The sequence below is a fragment of the Lissotriton vulgaris genome, chromosome 2_1 (assembly GCF_964263255.1).
Source record: "Lissotriton vulgaris chromosome 2_1, aLisVul1.2, whole genome shotgun sequence".
NCBI classification, from domain to species: domain Eukaryota; kingdom Metazoa; phylum Chordata; class Amphibia; order Caudata; family Salamandridae; genus Lissotriton; species Lissotriton vulgaris.
This window is the reverse complement of record NC_141687.1, coordinates 1,235,288,216-1,235,303,834: the sequence shown is the minus strand read 5'-3', so window position 1 is coordinate 1,235,303,834 and position 15,619 is coordinate 1,235,288,216.

The window sequence follows — 15,619 nt, the reverse complement described above, 5'->3', positions numbered from 1 at the left end:
TATTGCTATATTCTACTACTAAACAAGCAGTCACAAGTGCAATTACCTTGCAGGCAGAATGGTCATGATTTGAATGATGCAGCTAATGCAGTGGCAAGAGAGCCAACAAAATTAGGAAATCCACTGAACACTGATTATTGCTATATTTTACTACTAAACAAGTAGTTACAAGTGAAATTACCTTGCAGACACCAGGGTCATGATTTGAATGGTTTAGCAGCTGCAGTGGCACAGGGGCCAAAAGCTCTAGGAAACCCACTAAACACCAATTATTGCTACATTTTACTAGTAAACAAGCAGCCAGGAGTGCTTTGTTGGTTCTTTTGTAACCATTGCATCCAGAGTAACACATAGCCTAAAGCAAGACTGTTATAAAAGCTGTAACCCTATTGGACTTTTATGTCCACCTACAACTTATATTACATTCAGAGCATTTATATGGCACATTTTGACTGATTTTGTATGGTCCTAAAATGCTTATCAATCTGGACACACTAACACCTCGGCAAGGGTATTCCCATTCTATAACATTAGCACTTCAGCCATTGTGATCACTGTATAAATAATGATAACTTACCATATGGCATTCCATACCAAGCATTGGCAAAGCCAATATGGCTTGCTTATGCAAGATCTATTGTCTTTGTCAATGCTTTTTTAGCCATATTGTACAGCAGCGCTAGCTTCAGTGCAGCATAAATGAAAAAAATTCACTATAGCAAAGGCAATGGTAGCTGAGTCATTCAACCATTTCTTTCAGCCATTTGCAACGTAGCAAAAAAGTATTAGCAAAGCCAATAAATCTCACATAGTAAACACCTATTGGCTTTGGCCAACGTTTGTTTTTTGTACCTCATCAACTCACCGCACCTTTAACTGCACACTAGTGTATCATAAGCTCCATTGTTGCTGTCCATTGTTCAGACATTTCCTTAAGTATGAATATTTGGAGTGTTCCTAACAGTCATGTGCTTGGCCGTGTCACCAGCCTTTATCTCTATATTTTGCACTTACCTCTGATTGAGTACTACACCATCCTTCACTCACTCTTTCATTGGCATTAGAGTCCTATCCTTTGTGCTCACACAAGCTTCACTTTGGCTTTATTCCACACTCTCAATGTGCTACATTTATATGTGATCATTTCTCTGATACTTTCCTACCTCTCTCAAATCAAAATCAAATCAAACCCCCATTATTCGGTACGGGGTAAACAACCATAAAAGCATACTAATAGCCTTAAAATGTTACATTGTTACATTAATCCTATAAAACATTTTAAAAGACATACACAGCAGTAAAGAGGGATGAAAACAAAGACGGCAATATTACATAATCAGTATATTCGTCATAAAAGCACAAACTATGAGCATGATTAGGTTCACTAATAGACATCACATAAAGTGCAGTGTGCAAAGTAGCCTACATCATAAAGTGCAAAAGAGAGAGCCTATATCATAGCAATACATAATGTGCAAAATTACAGAAAAACTTGATGTGGATAAATAGCATTTCATACTAGCGTAAATATTTCTATAGATAAATATAAGAAATAAGCTGTTGCTGTGTATTTGGGCTAAAAACAACATATTACGATTCACCTAGACAAAACATCAATGGTAATTCCAAAATCATTCCTCCATATTTTCAAATGTTAATGTGTCCAGATGTGAAAGATCTCTTCTTCTCCTGATAGCCCTTTGTATTAAAACGATAACTGAGTTCATGATTTTTAAGTTATTCAAACTACAAATAATGTAAAAAGCATGCTTATAATGGAAGAGCATGTTCGATAAAAAGAGTGGTTTTAAAACTGACATCCGAATGTCCTTATAAAAACTGCAAAAGAGCGTAAAGTGCATCATTGACTGGTGGGATTTTCCATCACATGGATATCGGGGTAGAAAGTTAGACCTAGGGAATGCCATTAAATAGTGTACAGTACCAAACCTTAATCTTCTTAAATAAAATCTGTGTTGCGTGTTTCTTACCAGGGTTAAGTATGTTTGTATTCCCAACTCAAGTGGGCGTTCACAGTATGCAATAACACTTAGCTTATTGGCAGCAACTTCCATTCTTACATGTTCCATGACAGTAATATATTTAAGCTTCAGATCACTTTTACTATGCTCCAGCATGTGTGCTGGGTTCTTCCTATCAAAATCTATCTTGCAGTTTATTAGCAAGTTGCGTATGTGTTCTAACCACGGTATTCTCTTACTATAATCGAGGGCCAACCAATCCATAATTAAATCTTTGGTGAATTTAGTTTCATCTTTTGCCCATATCCCCTGCCGGAAAGTAAGTCCCGCTATGTGGATAGAATCACTTACATTTGGAACAGACAGTTCTTTGTGCACTATGTAGTTAGCTGGAGAACTTGGAACTGCTAGTAATCTTTAAAAAATGTGTTTTCTTGTATTTGCAGCGAATCAGTGTTAGCTCTTCCCCACATAGCTGCCCCGTAGCAGACTCCTGCCATACATTTGCTTCTATACAGGGCAAGAATTTCCTGAATCGGTCTATTTCCTATTTTCGCTGAAAATATAAAAATGCCCTCAGTTGTTCTTAAAAATTGCAGATTACATAATTCAATGTGGGTGTTCCAACTGCCAATTCTATTAAAAAGTAGTCCCAGATATGAAAAAGATAGAATTCTGTTTATCACTACTCCTTCCACATGGTGTTTTCTAGTTTTTTTGCCTATTGCTACCACATGTTATGACAAAAGTTTTGCTAAGGTTAAGCTGGAGATCCCGTTCTGACATGAATAGTGCAAATTTTTCAATTAGGCATTGAAGGCCGTTCGCTGTCCTTGATAAAAGGACAGCGTTGTCCGCATATAAGAGAACTAGGGTGGGCGCACTCCGATTTTCAGAACATCTATCATTTGCATTTGTAAAAAAGTATCTACATTCTTAATATATAAAGAAAAAAGGAAGGGCGCTAGAGCGCATCCTAGGCAAATGCCCTGCATGACCCTAAAGTCTGGGGTGAATTCACCCATGGTACCATAACGTACTCTCGAAGTAAGGTAAGTGTAAATCTGGGATAAGTATGTTATAATATCTACTGATGCACCTAGCTCTTTCACTGTTTACCATAATTCGGCATGAATAACCAGATCGAATGCACAGGTGAGATCCACAAAACAAAGGTGTAAAGACCCTTCCTTGGCTAAGGTGAATTTTCCGATCAGTAGCTCCAGATTTACACATTGCTCCACCATCCCAATACCCGTTCTGAAGCAATACTGAGCCAACGTCAAGATGTTATTGGAATCAGCCCAAGTTTCCAGCCTTCAGAACATAATTCTACCCATCACTTTGGAGGTTGAATCGAGAAGGGATATTGGGCGATAGCAATTAGCCTTCCTTCAGACCACTTTTTCAAAATGGGTACAATAGTACTTTGTACTCAGGATGCAGGCATTACCCCTCCCAAGGTGGCATTAAAAACCTTTAATAAAATTGGTGTCAAATAATCGGTGTCATCTTTAAAAAAAAGTGATGGGTACCGCATCCCGTCCAGCGGCCTTCCCATTGGCGCTTTTATTCAAGGCTATTTCAATTTCTTCTAGCGTTACTGGGGGTGGGTTTACCGGCTCGACCAGGATGCTATTGCCATTATTACAAACAGGGGCTTTAATAGCATCGGGGTTAAAAATGCGTTCAAAATGTGTTGTCCAGTCTTCTGGAGGAATGACAACATCAATTCTCACCGCAGTGTTCTCTCTAAAAAAAGGGATGATCGATTATTTTCCAAAATAGGGCTGCGTCTCGTGTCTCAGCAGCCTGAGATAATTTTTCCCATGCCTCCTCACGAATTTCAATTTTTCTTTGCTTTAAAATATTTGTATATTCTTTCCTCAGGGTGCTTATTCTGACGCTATACCTGGGTATATGTTTCACAGTACATTTGAAGTCCCTGATCACCTGCGATTTCGCTCGTAATTTTGCAGAAGGCATTTATTACATCTTCGGCTATGGAGGAACTATCCAAACAAATATTTCCCTAAGTGAGTTTATTCTTTTTGAGATTCTCCATAAATATCGTAGGGTTAACGCCTGACCATTCGATTGAAACTCCACTTTTACCCTGCGGTTCTATATTTAGATTTGCTGCCTTGCCCCTAACTTGGCGTCCTGAGCAAAGCTTCAGGGACAGAGTTAACATGGAATGGTCACTTAGCAGGTTTACACTGATTAACAATTTTTCTATAATTCCCCTACAGTTGCCTGACACATCTCTCATTAGCATGTGTTGTGCTTCAGCCTCTCCCTGTGCACTATTGTTTGTATTGTGTAGGTTACATTTGAGATGGATTCAAATTACATATGGGACAGTACCTCATCTTTTAGAACCACAGAGGCCCCTTTCACATAGTAGGAAGTGAACTGCAGTTACATGACTCCTTTCACAAGTGGTCTCATTAGTTTAAAATTGACATTTTGATTATATCTAATATGCCGACTATTAGAACACTTTAGAAAATTGGTTGCATATGCACTCTTCCTTCTTTTTCATATGTTCTCATTGTTCATGAACGTATGTCCCTTGTGGTGACACACAGGAGTGCGACTAGACCCGAACTTTGGAGGAGGGTGGGGCTAGTACTACACTGTGTTGGTGGGGCTGCCATTTTGCACACTGGGAATCGTGATAGCATTAGAATATACGCTTGGCAAGCCAATAGGTCTGGGATTAATGTGCTAACACATGGAAAAGGCATATATCCATGCTTCTTCTTGTATGCAGTAACACATTAGAGACAGATCTTTTGTATTTGCCAATGTATTCCCCTGAGACAGCAAGGACTGCTGGAGCTCCGAGAGTGTCCACCAGATCTGCGAGTATTGGAAGTCATCAAGATGGTTGGTACCAAGCAAATCCTGTGCCTGTCAGAAATGAAAGCACTGAAGGCTTACTGGAAAAGTGTATTTTCTGATTAAAATAGTATGAACTGCATAATGATTACATGCTTCCAGGGAACAAGAAGATGTGTGTGGGATAATCTCCCAATGTGCCCATTAAAGTGCTCCCACAGGCTTTGAGAAGTAGACTTGAGATGTGACGAATAAACCTGGAGAAAGAAAATCTTGAGGACATCTATCTAGCTATTGCAAAATGTAATGGGCTCACCAACAGCTCAAAACGAAGGGCTATCCACAGAGAATAATACGCTGTATACCTGTTTGCAATGTTAAAGCATGCATGTATTGGTATTTCGATAGCATAGACCCAACCCAAGTGCAACAGAGCATTGCCCATTATGGAAGGTGAAGGAAAGGATTCAAATACGTATTCATCAAAACGTGGTTTATACCATTTGTTACTGTTAGAAATGGGATTTCTGGATAGCTGAGGCTTGCGCCAAAGCCAGGCAGAAACCACCACTCTAGTCAGAATAAGGGAGTTACACTCCTAAAATAACCCCTGCTCTTGGTAGCTTGGCACTAGCAGTCTGGCTTATTTTAGAGGCAGTATGTAAAGCATTTGCACATAACTAATAGTAATACAGTGTAAGCACTACAAAAGAACACAACACCAGTTTAGAAAAATATCAAATTTTTATATACTAAAGACAAGACCAAAAATGATAAAAACTCCACAATGCAGCACTTCAAAATCTTTACTTATCAAAATATGCTTTAAAAATAGTTCTTGATGTCAATAGCTCCATCCGGGGCCATCACGACGTCATGAGTAAACAAATCCAAACAGTTCTAGCTGACCGTGGCGTCACGGGTCAGCTACGGTGTCGGGAAGACCCTCAAACAGTCCCTTTTATAAATGCAGGCCGTCAGCGACCTCTTGTTGAGTTTCCGAAAGCACGGCGTCCGCAGGCCTCGGTTACTAAGGTCATTGCTGGAGTCGTCGGGGGCCCTCGAAGTCACACACATTGCAGGTCGATCTCCTCTTTGATGGAATCAGGAGCACTGGCATCGGCAGGCGTTGGGTGCTGTGGTGCGAAGTGCAGCGGTGCCTTGTGCGGTGGCCTTGGTTGCCTGCGAGCAGTGGCTCAGTGGCGGCATCAGATGGCGTTGTCTGTGAGACCAGGGTCGCGGTACAAGATAGAGGCTGTGCTCATCATGGTGCAAGCAGGTCATGGTACAAGCAGCGGCTGACGAGCGGGAGACAATGGTGCCGGCATCAGTAGGCCAAGGCTGCAGTGCAGGATGAGGGCGGGGCGTCATGTGGCGTCATGTGGCTTATGAGCGATTCCCTCTAACCATGGTGCAAGCAGCGGCATCGATTTCGGTGTGGAGCAGTGGCGTCGGGGAAGCCAAGGTGTCCTGATGAAGCAGGGCAGTGTGGAGTGCGATGCCCACAGGTCGCAGTGCGAGCAGCGGCTCGGTGGCGGTGTCAACAGGTGTCATTGGTGAGCCCAAGGTCACGGTGCGGAGTTGTGGCAGTGCTCTCTGCAGTGCCAATGCTTCGGTGTGAAGCGAGGCTGTGCAGAGTGCGGTGCCCACAGGTCGCATTGCGATCAGCGGCTCGGTGGCGGTGTCAACAGGCGTTGTTGGTGAGACCAGAGTCGCGGTGCAGCGTTGCGGCAGTGCCCTCTGCGGTGCCTTCAGGACACGGTGTCGGCAGCGGCATTGTAGACGTTGTTGATTGGGGTTTCCTCTGTTACAGCACAAAACACACAGTCCCCAGTGCTGCAGCAGGAGAGCTTGAAGTCTTTGCTGTTCCTGAGACTTCGTGAACAGGGGGCAAGCTCTACCTCAAGCCCTTGGAGAGACTCACAATTTAGGTTGCAGAAAGTCCAATCCAGGCCTTTCCCTGCCCAAGACAAAAGCAGCCACTGCAGGTCAGCCCAGAAAAGCACTCAACAAAGCAGTCGTTCCATTTCGTAGCTTCTCCTGCTCTTCTTCTTGTCAGTCTTCTTGATCCAGATGAGTTCTACAGTTCAGGGGTGTGGGACCCAGTACTTGTATCTAAAAATCCTCTGATGTTTCAGCAGCGGGTGTCTGTGCCTGGCCAGAGCCAGTTCTGCCTTCTCTGGTGTGATTTCCTGGCAGGAGGTGGAGACGGCACTGTCAGAGGCAGATCAGGCCCTTTGAGGTGCGAGGAAATCTCCTCCCCCTTCCCCCATCGCAGCCCAGGTCTATTCAGCCCTTTCCCGACCTACCTAGACTATCTGGAGCCCCTCCAGCCCCCCAGCCTTCTGTCATCCAAAACCCATACAGGCAAACCACGTTCCAGCAGAGGCACACAGGATGAATGAGCAAGAAAATACTCACTTTCTAAAAGTGGTATTTTCAAATGCAGAATGTAAACATCACCTTCACTAAAAGATGCATCTTTAGAGTCAGAGTTCATGCATACTCAATTTTATTTTCTTACTGAATTCCCTGGGCCAGTTATGTTTATAAGATGTTATAAACAAACCTCCCATTCTATCCTATGGGGAACTGGTAGCCTTGCAATAGTGAAAAACGAAATTGGCTGTAATACCTTGGGCCTACATGAGGGATGCCTGACATGTAAGAAAAGGGAAGGTTAGGGACTGGCAAGTGTGTGCACTGGCCAAGTCGACATGGCAGTTACAAACTGTGCGCAGACTCTGTAACGGCAGGTCTGAGTTACCGTTTTTAGGGCTACTCAGGGGTGGCACAACCAGTGCTGCAGGCCCCCGAATATTATTTGATTCACCGGCCCTGGCACACGCAGTGCACTTTACTAGGGGCTAACAGATAAATCAAATGTCAAAACATGGAAACATCAATCAATATCACAATTTACAAGGAGAGCTCATGCACTTTAGCACTGATTAGCAGTGGTAAAGTGCCCAGAGTCCTAAATCCACCACAAACAGGTCAGGATAAAATAGGAGGGAAAAGCTAAAAGTTTGGGGATAACCCTGCAAAAAGGGCCATTTCCAACAGTTACACTTCCACTTACACTATCCGACACATTTACATTTTAGGCACATTTTGATTAAGTGATTTCCCAGAATTACACAATTTTCAGTCAATGTAAAGCTGGATTCAAATCAAGGTTCTCAGATCAACAGATTATCCTCTAGAACACATCTCCTTCCTTAGTTGATGATTAGAACTTTTAAAAAACCTTCAAACATTACATTTCACCACTCCTTACAAACACTCATGATATGTTATGTTATTTTTTTGCCATAAATTCAAATCAATGCCTCAGGCAGCACAGTATATCTGCTAAAATTGGACAGTTAGAGTGCACATCAGTGCATCCCTGAAGCCAATGAAAAGCCACAAAGTGCAGCAGGAACCCAATTTTTATCCAAGCATCTTACAGGCCAGTGCGTCCAGTCCTATCAACAGGGCTACTGGAAAAACTGGAATTGTGTGGCCGCAGCATTTTGTGCATAATTGTGGTTTTGATGCATTTGCCACATAATCCATTATCTGCTGCCTAATCTCCAGATTTTAACACCATGGATTTTGTTTGTAGCTCAAATGGTTCTAAGGGTACTAAACTTTTTCTTCTTTTACTTTACTTTCCTTTCTCAACTATCCCTTTTTCTTTCTTCATTGTTATACAGCAAACTCCTTGGTAAGAAATTCTTTATTTCTGGTTCTATACAACCTATTACCCAATTTCATATGGATGGCAAGATATCTATACTTTTTCACACTATCTTCTATGTTTTATCTAAACTTCTCTCTTATAATCTTTTTATAACAACTTCTTAGTCCTTAGGTAATCTTGTATATTTAGATCTCCACTGGTTTTTCTCAAAATTGTTTTGGCTGGTTTCGTTTTATAGTTCTAACTGGTTTCTAATGTGCTCCTTAATAGCTGTGGGTGCTGACTGTAATCAGCATATAGACCCCTTTTTAGATCGGTAATCTAAAACCAAATTTATTACAAACATATTGCATAAGACATTTCATAAGGCCATCTCTTCTAGAGGACTGATAGATGTTTGGTGAATCTCTGACCCAGATGCTCTGGAGTTTTCCTTGTTCTCCCCTGTGCATTGATCCCACTCTAGACTAGATTACATATTTTATTCACAACATATTCTTCAATTTTTGACACACGCTGAGATGGGTCCAATACTTATTTCAGATCATGCCCCAGTTATAATAGATTTAGATTACACTACACCTTTGCCTACTTCACGCAGATGGAGATTTAATAATACCTTTTGCTGGATAATCAATTTACAGAGCAGTTTACAATATTTCCGCAATCATCTTTTGAGAATAATCTTCCCTCAAATTCACAGATTAATTTTGTCTTGGACGCAGTTGAGGCAACGGCCAGGGGATTCATAATAGATTTTGTTGCAACAAAAAAAAGAAAAGAGGTGGATGCATAAGGAATCAACATTACTTATTGAACAAATTAGATCCTTAAAACACAAATACTTACCCTCAAATCACAATGACACTCTGTCTAAACTTATCAAGGTGAAAATGCAATATAGTAAACAGTCTTTTGATGATGCATGTGAAAGTTTGCTTAAGTTTAATGCTAAAATGTATGGAAGTCAGAATAAGGCAGGCAAATCTCTTGCTAACTATCTTAAAATTAAAAAGCAAAATGCTAAGATTGTTGCTATAACAGATGAGACTGGGGTTAGACAAGATAATGATTCCAAAATATTAGAATGCTTTACTGACTTCTATACCAATTTATATACCACTTAATCCTCCCCTTCAAAGGATCAGATAGATGCTTTCTCCCAATCTACTCCTAAGTCACCTAATAACAATATAGATCTATCCTTTTTGGATATTCCAATTTCGGACCAAGACATTTCAAATGCCATGATTCAACTTCAAAAATACAAAACCCCTGGACATGATCGTTTTTCTGTATACTTTTTTCTACATTTTAAGCAACTGCTGGTTCCTAAGTTGTTGCTTCTTATTACCCATTGTTTAGCTATTGGTAGGAAACAAGGCTCTTTTACTCAAGCCATGCTTTGTTTGATCCCAAAGAAAGGCAAGGATCTCTCCCAGTGCAGTAATAACAGACCTATTTTACTGATTAACACAGAGTATAAGATTTTTGCTAAGTTATTGGCACATTTTATTAATCAGGTTGTCCCTGGCTTAGTTGATATTCATCAATCAAGATTCATGAAAGGTCACTCTATCACAGACAACTCTAGAACTTTCCTAACATAATTTATTTGGCTTCTAAGTTGAAATCCCCAGGGGCAGCTATAACGATGGATGCAGAGAAGGCACTGGATCGCGTGAGTTGGGAGTTCATTTTCATAGCATTGAAATGGCATGGCTTTAGTCCTCATATCCTTAATTATATCAAGTTACTATATTCTGATCCCTCCACCTCTATTTAGGTCAATGGTCATCAATCCAGTTATTTTTCCCTCCAAAGGGGGACTAGACAGGGTTGTCCTTTAGCCCCACTATTGTTCATCTTGTCTCTAGAACCCTTTCTGGAAAAAATATTTAATTCTCCACGATTTACAGGTTTCCAATTTAACCAGTTTACGGCGGCAGCAATTCCGCCACAGTGCGGGCGTTCGACGGAGCGGGTGGGGCTGCATCGGCTAGCGCTCATTCGCAGCACCCCGCAGGTAGTGCTCACATCGGCCGTTGGCCGAAGCGAGCATGGAAGGGGTTGAAAATATAAACATTCAATTTACTGTATATAAGGATGATATTTCACTATACCTTACTAACCCAAGTACATCAGCATCTGAATTTGTTTTCAATATTACATGAATATTCCATTGTTTCTGGGTATACATTTAATATAGACAAATCAGAAGTCCATCCTCTAAATAAATATTGCCTTCCAGACATGTTTAAGGACACGGGGTTTACATGGAATTCAAACAGTATAAAATGTTTAGGTATTCTATATACAAACAACCTTAAAGAAACTATCAAAATTAATCTTGAAGAACTTAATACAAAAATGTCAACTTTGATAGAGGGTTGGTCCCTGTAATTTTTGTCCTGGTGGGGTAGATTTGCAACTTTTAAAATTATGTTGCTACCGATAGTTAAATTTTACTTATCCATGTTGACAGAATCTCTTTCTTTAACCTCATCACTGCGGCGCGAATTCCGCCGCAGTGCTGAAGGTTCTAATCGCGGGCGCGGTCATGGCGGCTCCCGGCCGTCATCAGCACACGCCCACCGTAACTCATGACGGCCGGGAGCTGTCATCAGCACTGAAGGGGTTAAAGCTATTAATCACTCCCTAATCAATTTTTTATGGGACCGTATTAAGCCTAGAATCTTATTAGTACATTTGCAACAATCAAAGGAAATTGGAGGGGTTAATTTTCCCAGTCTTAGAAGATATCATTCTGCCTTTACGTTGAAACAAATTTGGACTTCCTTTCGTTAACCCCTCAAGCAGAATTGACTACTTTGGGTCAACAGGAACAAGCCCAATGTACACCTTTTTCTTTGAACAAGGTGGTTCTTATCTCTCAACCCCCTAAGGCCTTTTTCTCTCCAATACTCACCCATTCCATAGCCATTGTGTTAGATCTGGCACCATTGGCATGGGTCTCCCTTCCATTTTTTGCTTTTGCCTCATGTGTTTTCGCTGGTGTTAGATGCTTTGGGCACTATGCCACTGCTGTTCAGTGCCACAGTGCAAGTGCTCCCTATTGTAAATGAATGTATTAATTAGTGATTCCATGATTGACTGTTTGGTTTACTTGAATACTAAAGAGAGAGAGTCAGAGGGAGGAAAAAGGCTAAGGCTCACCCTCCAAATACTATATTCAACATAAGGTCTCTGTTACCAGATACCTGAGAGCCTTGCTAGTCACTATAAAACCATACACAACACTAAATGGGGTTGGTCTGGAAAGTCATAGTAGATAGAAAAGGAGAAATTGCTCTTTTTCTAGGTGTCCCCTCACTCACCAGGGTTGCCCCATGGTGACATGCTTCATCATTGGGGCCATCCCAGTCCTCTACGGGCTGGGGCGTGCTGCGACTTGTGAATTACGTAGGAGCACTTATAAATGACTATGTGTGGTGCAGATGTGATAGTGGAGTGGATTAAGGGCCAGATGTAGGTAAGTAACATTTACCGAATCTTAATTACCGAAAATTACCGAATTTTACCGATTCGGTAATCAAGATTCGGTAAATGTGAGGGGTTGGTATGTAGGGAATCCAGATGTTCCCTTTTACCGAATCGGTAAAATTCGGTATTTACCGATTCGGTAAATACCGAATCGGTAAAGCCTATTGATTCCTATGGGCTTCAAAGCCCATAGGAATCAATAGGCTTTACCGATTCGGTATTTACCGAATCGGTAAATACCGAATTTCACAAGGGTGCAGGGGGTGTCACTTTGACACCCCCTGGCACCCCCTAAACAGGCGTGGGTGCCATGTGGCAGGCATACATGCCCTAAGGGCAGGTCTGCCTGTCACATGGCATAGGTGTGCATGCACACATGTGCATGCACACCGGAATCGGTATTTTACCATGAGGTTTTATTTCATGGTAAAATACCGATTCTGTAAGGCCTCTGGGACTCAGAAGAGTCCCACCTACATATGTAAAATACCGAATCGGTATGAATACCGATTCGGTATTTTACAGATTCGGTAACTTTACCGATTCGGTAAATATACCGAATCGGTAAACAAGGTCCCCCTACATCTCATTGACCCATTTACCGGTCGGTAACGGCCGAAATCGGCCGTTACCGACCGGTAAAGGCCACCTACATCGGGCCCTTTGTGATGTATTTAAAAAATACCTGCCCAGTAGGTTTTCAATAGACTTTATTCTTGCCTCTAGGTGGTAATATTAAAAATGGGGTGGAAGAATAGGGGTCCCTAAACGTAATGTGTTAAGGTGTACCTATCAACTCCTGTTGTCAACATGTTTCGTGCATACCCCAAGCACTTCTTCGGGACTACACAGGGACCAGCCCTATGTTCGCCACTCCTTAGCTCTGTAATGAGTTCTTTTTAATAAATTAAATAATTGCTGCAATCTATAATTAGTGCATGCAGTGATACCTACGTATTCATTCCAAACACGTGGTTCCTGTAAAACAAAAAACAACTTGAAAGGTCAATGGGTTTTACCCCCGAACATAGCACACATAGCACATATCTTTTGGATTGCATTGGAAAACATTAATACATTTCCCGTGGTCCTCAACGGACGTTTTTCTATGTAAAAACGTGATTGTTTTCAAGCACAAAACGTGGTAGTTCTCATGCATCAAAACGTGATAAAACACCTTACTGTGACACAACCAGACATTCATCATTCAAACACTCTCATACATATTTACATACATGTCGTGGGACCTAACTGTGCCCCATGGACTCGGAGGGGTTCAGTATCCCAGCAAATCTAAAAAAGGTAGGAGAAATGGCACATCGTAAATAGCATCCACTGGTTTGTTATGCTTAGCGATAGTTGTTCAACCCGTTAGGTTAAAGAGTAAAAACTCTTCGTTGGTTCGATTTTGTACGCAACCGCTTACTTGCTTCAAGAATACCTCCCTCTTTTAGGCACCTACTAGCGTCCCTCCGGTCCGGATGTTACTTGACCGGGGGCGCAGAGTTTCTTTTTAAAGATCTCCCGATCCCGGTTACTTCCGCATACGCGCCCAAGCTCGACAAAGAGCTGGTGCGTGTCAGTTGTCCTGAACAATCGCGGGTGGCGGCCATCTTAAGTGTATAGAGTACTTTTCTTCCACTAAAAGAGTCAATATTTTTGATTACGAGGATTCAGTTTATCTAAAATTTAATTTAGGATTATTACCATCACCCGTTGTATATTATCAGACAAATTGCCACATTTTTACAAAAATGTATGTTTTTTTGGTTTGCAAACGCCGGTGATCAGGATATTACCGATCAGGTGGCCCCTTTATGTAAATGGTATTCTTTGCACTCAATTCAGAAGGTTAATTCTTTTAAATTAGGATGGTTGTTCTGATTACAAAATAATTCTAAGGCACAATCCTGTCAACCCTTGTTATTATCAACTGATTTGCCCCAATTTTTATAAAACAAGATATTCAGGTATACTAAGGCCGGTGATGATGTAAATCACTACGGTCTATAGACTACCTCCCACAGTTATTTAATCAGTTATTTTATATGCAGACATGACTTTGCGACACTAGGTTGGCTACTTCTTGTCAAGTAAATTGTCCGCAAGGGATGTCATCATTCAGGCCCACAATGTGAGAGTGAAGTTTAAAAACCCAGCGTTGTTTCTTTTCAAGAAGTTTTTTCTCCATTTCTGCATGTGGTTGTTGTATTTCCAGGACCACCCAACGCATATCATTAGGGGTATGTTTTTTTTTCCAGAAAATGAGTGGTCATTTTCGTATTGGAATGTTTGCATCTGAAATTGCTGCGGTGTTCCACCATCCTTGTATTGACCTTCCTGATGGTCATACCGATGTAGTGTAAATCACAACTACATGTAATCATATACACAACCCCTGTTGTGTTACAATTGGAAAAGGACTTCAAATCCCAAATCAGGCCGTTGTTACATGTGACTTGTTTGGTCGCACTCGTTAGATGGCACACACTACAATTGGAACACGGGTAGTGTCCCACTGGTAGTGGGTGTAGGCGACGGACCGGGCCTTCTACAATCTTTGGGCGTGTATGGACTACCAAATCCTTCAGGTTTTTTCCTTTTCTGTGGCTAAACATAGGTTGAGTGAGGTTGAGGCCACCACTGTTCAGTGTTTTCCAATGTTTTTTGACAATCTTTGTTACTTTCTGTGAGGCCACTGTGTAGGTTGTGACACAGATTGGTCTTCTATCCGTGTTGTTTGTGGATTGTTTTCTGGGTTTTGTTTCTAGGAGTGCATCTCTATTATTATTTGATGCTCTCTTTTTGGCCTTTGAAACAATTTTGTGTGGGTATTGTCTCTGGAGTAATTTCGTACTCAGTTCCTTAGCCTGGATTTCATAATCTCGTTTTTCCGAACAGTTTCGCCGCAGGCGTAAAAACTGTCCAAAAGGTAGATTCTCCCGGAGCTGTCGGGGGTGAAAACTTTCAAAGTTTAGTAAGCAATTTCTCGACGTAGGTTTAAAGTGTGTTGTAGTGGTTAGTTTACCTCCATCCGCTCTGATGTTCAGGTCCAGAAAGACCAGATGGTCTCTGCTCATTGTTGAGGTGAATTTTAGAAAGGGGTCTTGTGAATTCAGCCAATTTAGAAAGAGGTTCACTTCCATCTCATTTCCATTCCAGATGAGGATGACATCATCAATATAACGTCTCCACATCTGGATATTTGCAGAGAAAGGGTTGTTGGGAGTCAGAATTCTTTTATTCTCTAGCTGGTGGACATATAATCCTGCCACACTCGGCGCGAATGTGCTTCCCATGCTAGTTCCATGGGTTTGCCTGTACATGGTTTGCTGAAATAGGAAAAAGTTTTCGGTCAATGCAAGGCGACAGCATTCTAACACAACATGTCTTGGTGTCTTATATTGCCACTCATTTTTAAATAGGATCTCCTCCAGAATTTGCAATGTTTCTCTATGGGGCAAGCTCGTATAGAGACTCTCCACATCGAGTCCAACCATTATTTGTGTGGTAGGGTCAAAGGTGAGGTCCTTGATTAGGCATAATACTGATTTTGTGTCTTGCAGATATGTCTCCGTCTGTTGCACTTGTGGTCTTAAAA